The following is an 8,270-nucleotide window of genomic DNA, read 5'->3' on the forward strand; positions in this document are numbered from 1 at the left end:
CACGGAGCTGGTGACAGGGTAGTGCGGCATGAAGCTGTCGAAATGACCGCAGTGCTGAGGGATCCAGAAGAGCCTGGGACCAATAGCCAGTGGTTCCCTAGTAGAGGAGGGATTTGACCTACAGGGTCCAGGTCCCTGCCTTTCACCCGTGAGCTCTGTAATGGAAACATGACACCTTTTGCCATGGTTTCTGGATTTGTAGGAGACGTGGCACACCTGTAGTCTGGTGGTGTGCTGCCAGCGTGTCCTGCAGGTCAATGCTCTTGGCTGAATCCCAGCTGAACCCACTGGTCCCAAAGGCATTACTGAGCAAAGTAGATGTTTCTAAAGACATTGTGTCCTCTTCCTTCTCATGCCTGCTAGCATACAAGCTGATGAACCTTCATCAGGGTGGTGTCCTGAGTCCTCTGTCCCCAGTGCTGGGTGCTAGGGATCAGCCTGAGTTCCCACAGCTGCTCCACTGATGAACCTAGCTTTTTCCTGAGGAGATGAGCAGCTCCCCGCTCCCTTCTTGGGGCACAACCTCACATACATCAGCAGCTTGAAGATGTGGCCTCTTGCTGTGAGTAAACACATTCTTGATCTGTGTGTGAGCGATCTCGGTCTGTGGTCAGAAGGAAAAGAGACGAGGATGTATCCTCTCCCTCCTAAGAGATGCCTCTCTGTGGCTAAAAGGTTAATGCTTTCTTTGCCATTTCCAGTTTTAATTCCTTGTATCCCTCCTTCTAATGGTGCAGCTTGAGAGGGCACCGCTCAACTCAGTGACACACGATGCCTTTGTTTGTCATGTACGCCACATTTTTCTAGATTGTCTAAGTACCACTCTGTTTTCAGGTTCCCCAATACTAAGTCATTTGACAGAACTGATGTTTACAAAATGGGGTTACAGAGTGCTTGCTGGCATGGCCCCTGACTTTCCTTCCTTCCTTCATACTAAGGATCTTCACTGAGTCCTTGTTCACAAAGGATGCAGAGAATGTGAAGAGGAAGGGAGCATGGCCCATGGTCTCAGTGTGGCAGTGTAGCTCTGAAGATTGTAATACATTGTCATAATTGTGTGACCCATAACTCTGAGATGGGGCTGGGGAGCCCACGAGAAAAGCCTGTCTCTGTAGCATGAAGAATAAAAACCCAGAGACAGATATTGGGGTTCAAGTTGGAAGTCAGAAGAACAAAACAGCCAAGCCACTAGAGAGACCTTTTACCTCTACCAAATCTTCAGACCAAAAGGGCAAGATCCTGTCTCCATGAATCCTCAGACTTCACACTCCAGTGAGTTCCTGTCTCTTCCCCTTTATAGTCCTCTCTCCGCCCAGCCACATTGCTCCTGTCTCCACCTCCACAGTGCTGGGATTAAAAGTGTGTGATTCCCAAACACTGGGATGAAAGGTGTGAGCCACCACCACCTGGATCTGTTTCTGGATCAATCTTGTGGACCCCAGGGTGGCCTTGAACTCACAGAGATCTGCCTGCCTCTGTCTCCTGAGTCCTGGGATTAAAGGTATGTGCCATCACTCCCTGGCCTCTAGTAGCTTTGCTTTGCATTCTGATCTTCAGGCAAAGCTTTATTTATTAAAATACAAATTAAATATCACGGCATGTCCCAGCAATAGTGAAACCTGAGATAAGATACACTGAGGGCAAGGTGCAAAGAAGTGAGGGGCGTGGTTAGGCTGAGAAGGTGGCAAGTGCAGGTGCCTGGAGCTTCTGGGAAGGTGGTGGGTCTGTGGGGTGGGGGTGGGGAGCAGTGGGTAGTTACAAGGAACAGGGCTTTGTGAGGCTGAGTGAGGTGCTGAGAGCCGAGGCTGGGTGCCCGGGAGAGGCCAGTACACAGGGTAAATTGGTCTTTATCTCTAGAAGACCCAGGAGTCACTAAAGAGTTCTGCCAAAGGCAGGACTAAACTCTATTGAAAGCCAGGGCTGTTGCCTGAAAAGCTAACAGACAGGAGCCTGCATGGGGCCAGCCAGGTAGGCGGCCTCAGCCCTGGAGGGGCAGTGGCAAAGACACCTGCAAGTCAAGGGCACTTCCCATCGGCTCCTTGTGACTTCCCTGTGTTCTAGAGATTTCCAGTCTCCTCACTCAGATCTCTTCTGCCTGCCACCCCGAGGCTGAAGCACAAAAGCTATTGTGACACTTCACCCCAACTCTGAGGCCTGTCCTAAGTACACCCCACTCAAGTACAAAGATGTGAGATTAAATCACAAGGTTATACAGAATACCTGGGCACGTTATACAGAAGATTCTGGCCATGGCATGAAAACTCCATGTATCCAGAAGGAAAATTGTGGTTTGTATACAGTTGAATGTCCCTTCAGGTTCATGCACTGGAAGCTTGATCCCCAGGAGGGTGGTGGCGCTGGGACAATGGAGGCTGTAAGGGGTGGGGCCAAATACAAGATAATTAGGTCATGAGCCCCTGCCCTCCGAATAAATCAGTGCTGATCTGCAGTAACAGGCTTGGGTGGGTTGTTTCCAAGCAAGCCCACCCCATCCGCTAGTCCCTTCTGCTTCTGGTCGCTTCCTCTCCATTCTCAATGAAGGGAGCAGACATAAGGCCTTTGCCAGGAAACAGGTGTCTGTTAGGACTCAGCTGCTGGAATCGTAACTCAAGTAAACCTCTTTACTTTGTAAATTCTCCAGCCTCAGGGATTGTGTTATAACAGGCGTGAAACAGAGAGACACTGATGTGAAGTCATGAGGGTATAGAGATGGACAGAGTTGACACAAGAAAGTCCTTTGACTTCCAAATTTTCATACTGATCCCCCCCACCTCCGCGTTTTCCCGGATTTCTCTGTGTAGCCCTGGTTGTCCTGGAACTCACTCTGTAGACCCGGCTGGCCTTGAACTCAGAGATCTGCCTGCCTCTGCCTCCTGAATGCTGGGATTAAAGACATGTGCCACCCCCACCCAGCTTTCTGTTTTATAGCTAGAGTTTTAAAGAAAAAAAATCTTCCATATAGAACAGCAGCCTGAATGGCTGGTGTCTCTTGTTGCTGTAGGACATCATAGTTAATGAACTCGGACAGAACTGAGTTTTAATTGTAGTTCTGATCTTTATTTGCTATGTGACCATTGAAGAAAACAATGCAAACAAAAACAAGCAAACAAGCTGGAAGATGGCAGCAGTGGCACCCATGAGGCTGTGGGGCTCCTCCGAGGAGCCTTAGAGACCCATGGAGGCTTCGATGGTGGAGGCTTCGATGGTGGAGGCTTCGGCGGAGGACGATGAGCTTGAAGAGCACACAGTATCTCTGGGACCACAGGTCTCATGAAAGGATGCTTTTTAAAAGCACTTCCGTGGAACTGGACAATAAGATGGCAGAAAGGGGCGGTGCCCGTGGCAGAGAGATTCAGAACTAGAATCTCAGCAGTGGTACGAAGGGAGCAGGTCCGCAAACAAAACAGCATGTTGTTGCCCAGCAGGGCCCGTCCTCGGGCTGCTGGGAGACTTCGGCCACCACCTGCTCACCTCACCCACTAGGCCCGTACTGCGGCTCAGCCTGCAAGCCAGTCTTGCGGCTCTCCCTGCTGGGGAAGTAGAGTGTGGGCCGGTGCTGAGCAAGAGCTGCAAGCCTGATGGTCTGCCTGGGAAGTGCTAATCCCACAGGGGGAGAATAAGAAAGACCACTACCACAATTTGAGCCACATTGGAAGCAAACTTGGTTTTATTGGGGTGCACCCAAGAGCTAGCCAGCAATTGCTTCCTAAGTCCGGTTAAAGAGAGCAGCCCTGAATTCATTTTTTGGGCCCCTTTTAAGGAGTAAAATTGCGAGTAGTTGTAAAGCAGGTTTACAGAAGAGACACGGTAGGACAGTAAGGAAATACAGAAAAATTTCAAAGAGAACTGTGGTCGCTGTGTGATTAGGGAGGGTCAGGGAGTGTACGGTATTCTCAAAAGCAAGTCAAGGTCATGGGTTGGGGCAGGTCAGGTTCCAGGAAACAGATGAAAAACAGCAACTCAGTTCTTACAGTAAAATGGAAGTTTATATGTAACAATACAGCATAATGGTTCCTGCCTTCAAAATGGAGTTAGCAGCTCCCTCGGGAGTTCGAGGGAGTTCACTCGGATCCTGGCCCTGGATGCGCTGCCCAGCGCAAGATCTCCCTGAGTCTGGGCAACAACATGATATCCAAGACGAGTCTCAGGGAGATTCCAGTATTTATGGGGCTTCAGAAACCTTGAGCCAGATCAATGACTTATCACAATAGTATTTGTATGTAAAGCTGTTTGGGCAAAATAATATATCATGAGGACACAACTGCAGATTGTAACTCCACTTTAATAAATGAATGTGTGGTGGAGAGATGGGAAAGAGGGTGGAAGAAGTGGGACTCGAGGTATGGTAGTAGTGACAGGTACGGGAGCCCAGTCCTCAGGCTGCCAGGAGGCTCTGGGCACCGCTGAGCTGTCTTGCCCCGTTGCTGCCTGAAAGGCCAGTGCTGCCCATATTTGCACCAAACTGTCTATCGGAAGATGTGGAACACTTCATGGGTGTGGATACTGAGCGTCCTAGACTGCCTGGTCAGTGCCACATGGCTTCCAATGGGAGCTCTTCTCTCTTCCCCAAAGAGTCAAACTCACTAAACCCTGCAGCACCTGACCTCTTCTCGCGAGACTTAGAAGACAGAGTGGAGCAGGAGAACAGGAGGACCCAGTGGTTTCTCATGACTTGAAAATCAGTTCCAGTCCATGAGATCTGGGTACTGTGGGGTCAGACTCACTCCTGTTAGATCCGGGATATCAATCCAGCGTGTGATCTCCAAATCTGATAAATACGCACTGAGCCTTGATCTCCTGGCCTCAGGATTCTAAAATTCACACAACTTTGAGTGATGGATATGTTGATGCCAAACACAGCTCTTATCTGTGAGAGTAAGATCATTGGTGTGGGGCCAAGTATGAATGGCTGCATTCTGGGAACATGTAGTTACATCGCCCCAAATGGTAAGCTTGCTCCAGCATAAAAAGGGAATATTATTTTCAGGTGTGTGACTTTTGTTTACGCTGCGTTTGTTTAACTCTGAGAAACTGCCAATTCTCTGCCTGTCTAAAACATCTGATGATCCTAATAAAGACTTAAACGCCCAACAGCAAGGCAGGAGCAAGAATAGATGGGTCTGGCAGGCAAAGAGAATAAACAGAAGGAGAACCAAGAAAGAGAATCAAGAGAACAAGGAGAGGAGGACATGAGGCGCCAGCCACCCGGCTACACAGCAAGCCACAGAGAAAGCAGTAAAGAAAGGTGTACAGAAATAGAGAAAGATAAAAGCCCCAGAGGCAAAAGGTAGTCAGGATTATTTAAGTTAAGAAAAGCTGGCAAGAAACAAGTCAACTAAGGCCAGGCATTCCCAACTAAGAATCAGCTTCCATGTGTGATTTATTTGGGAGCAGGGTGAATAGAAACTAGAACCAGCAAGCTAAGTAAAGACTGCTTGTGGTAACACAAGCACTGGCTTCCATAGCTAGAAAGGCTTAATGCAGTTCTTGGTCATGAACGTCCGACCTGGGTGCGTGCTTTGGGCTTGGCTTTCATTATCTGAGCTGAGAGTGGACAGAGCCACCTTCTAGAGCATGCGGAGGATCCATGTAGCACGATTAATAAAAACCCAGAGACAGAAATTGGGGTTCAACCTGAAGGTCAGAAAAGCAAAACAGCTAGCTAGCCACTAGCTCTTGCCTCTACCTCCTTCCAAAAATGGTCATCCTCCCTCCAAAAAGCCTCAGAATGAGACTCTGTCTGAGAGCTGTCTCCTCCTGTCTTATATTCCTCTCTAGGGCTGGGATTAAAGGCATGCACCACCTGATTTCTATGGCAAATTTGTGTAGTTACAGGGATTAAGGTGTGTGTGCCCACTACCTGTCTGTAAGGCTGATCAGTGCAGCTGTTTCACTTTCTGAACTTCAGGCAAGCTTTATTTATTAAAATACAAGTGATTATTACTACAGATGCAGATGCAGTCTAAAGTTAGCTTGTGTAGTCAAAAAAGGTTAAAAGATATGCAGTAAAAGGGGTCCAGATGGGCAAATTCTCTAAACACATTCCAGTGTGTTTTACAATGTGCATAGGCTTAAGAAAAAAAGAAAAGGAACTTGGGGAGACTGTCCAGACAGTCAGATGTCTCTGTCATTTCTAGAATTTTTAGAAGTAATTTGCAATGAACGTTTTGTTTACATAAATGATATTATATCCTTCTATTGTCTTTGTTGGAGTTGAAGACTAGATAGTTGAAGTTTTCTTAGATATGCTAGCAAGTAAGTTAGGTATAAAAATTTGAATTTACTAAGATAGATAGATTATGGAGAATTTTTTTAATTTACCATACACAAATTAATTGGAATTCAATACATTGTGAATGTTATCTTTACTTGATAATTTTTCTTATTGTGTACAGTCTTACTATGTTAAACTTAAAATTTTCATTTTGTTTAGAAAGAAAAAAAGGAAATGTTGGGGAATATTATTTTCAGGTATGTGACTTTTGTTTACATTGCATTTATTTAACTCTGTGAAACTGTGATTCTTTGCTGTTTAAAACACTTGATGATCCTAATAAAGAGGCAGGAACAAAGGATAGGTGGGGCTGGCAGGCAGAGAGGATAAATAAAAGGAGAACCGGGGAAGAGGAGCAAAAGAACAAGGAGAGGTGGAAATCAGGGGGTGGACACAGCTACACAGCAAGCCACAGAGAAAGAACAAAAGAAAGATAAACAGAAATAGAGAAAGATAAAAGCCCAGAGGCTACAGGTAGTGGGGATAATTTAAGTTAAGAAAAACTGGCAAGAAACAAGCCAATTTAAGGCTGGGCATTCATGACAAAGAATAAGCCTTTGTGTGTGATTTATTTGGGAGCAGGGTGGTGGGCTCCTCAAAAACCCAAAAGAGCAAAACATTTCACAATAAGAACATGTGTGGTCAAAGAACAAGAGAAAAGCATAAATCAAGGTGCTTTCTGAATGCACTGGTAGGAGCCCCATGCGGGCTACAGTGCAGCGGAGAACATGCCTGTAGGTTTCCAGGGCCGTCTGGTGAGATTTTTAGCTTCTGGGTTGGTGGAAGTTCTGGGTTGATACATCTTTATTGTTTGTTTTTGAGACTGGCTCTTTATGTAGTCCTAGCTGCCCTGAAGCTCACTATGTAGACCAGGCTGGCCTTGAACTCCCAGAAATCCTCCTGCTTCTGCTTCCTAGAACTAAAGGTGTTTGCCACAAATGCCTAAGCAAACACGTATCCTGTCCCTTATCCTAAACATTAAATTCCACCATTTACAGAGGCTTCCCCTTCGCCTGTCATCTGTCCTCGATGAAACCATGGATCCGATCCTCACCCTGTCCCTCCCTTCCCTTCCTGGGTATTCCCTACTTTCCTTTCCCTCACACCCTGGCTAAGTTCTCCCTGGCTGGGATGCAGGTACAGTCTGCTGAGGCCCAGGACGCCTGCAGCCCAGGCTCTGGAAGCTGAGAGCAGCTTCAGGGTGGGCCCTTGCTTGTCTCTGCTCACACCCTGCTGGCCTTCTACATACAGTCCTGGGAACAGACAAATAAAACCCTTTCTTGGCTCCATATTCTGCTCATGCGGAGGGAAAAGGTCTCTTTGACTTCCTATAGATTGTCCCAGCCAGGCCTTGGGCCTGGAGACACCACGCTGAGCACGAGATCAAAGGAGTTGATGAGCCTCCTTAAACCCTTTCTGAAGTCGGATCAAGCAAAATAAGCTAAGAAATAAGAGGACCACAATTCTTCAAGTACTCTTCCAAAGTACTTGAATATTTATATACACTGTAGTTTATAGCTAACCAATAAAATTACTTTATTATTCACAGACCAATAAAAAGTTTAATGGCAAGTCAAAGGATCCACTAACTATTTTAGAGTAACTTGCTAATTTTCTAGTAAGGCCAATTAGAAGAAATATACCTGCCATCCCCCCACCTTCCTGAACTCATAACTGCTTTCATGTCCCAAGTTAGGAAATCTATAGTCTTAACATTAAAACTCATGAGCCTGGATTGGAGAGATGGCTCCGCGGTTAAGAGAGCTTGCTGCATTTCCAGAGAACCTAGGTTCAGTTCCTAGCACTCACATCGGGGAGCTCATCCCACCTGTCACTCCAGCTCTGCGGAACCCCCTCTGTCTCTGTCTCTGTCTCTCTCTCTCTCTCTGTCTCTCTCTCTCTCACACACACACACATAAAAACAAAAATTTTAAAAATGTTTTGGCTAGACATGGGTGGCACACACCTTAATCCCAGCAATTGATAGGCAGGTGAG

The sequence above is a fragment of the Chionomys nivalis genome, chromosome 8 (assembly GCF_950005125.1).
Source record: "Chionomys nivalis chromosome 8, mChiNiv1.1, whole genome shotgun sequence".
NCBI lineage: Eukaryota > Metazoa > Chordata > Mammalia > Rodentia > Cricetidae > Chionomys > Chionomys nivalis.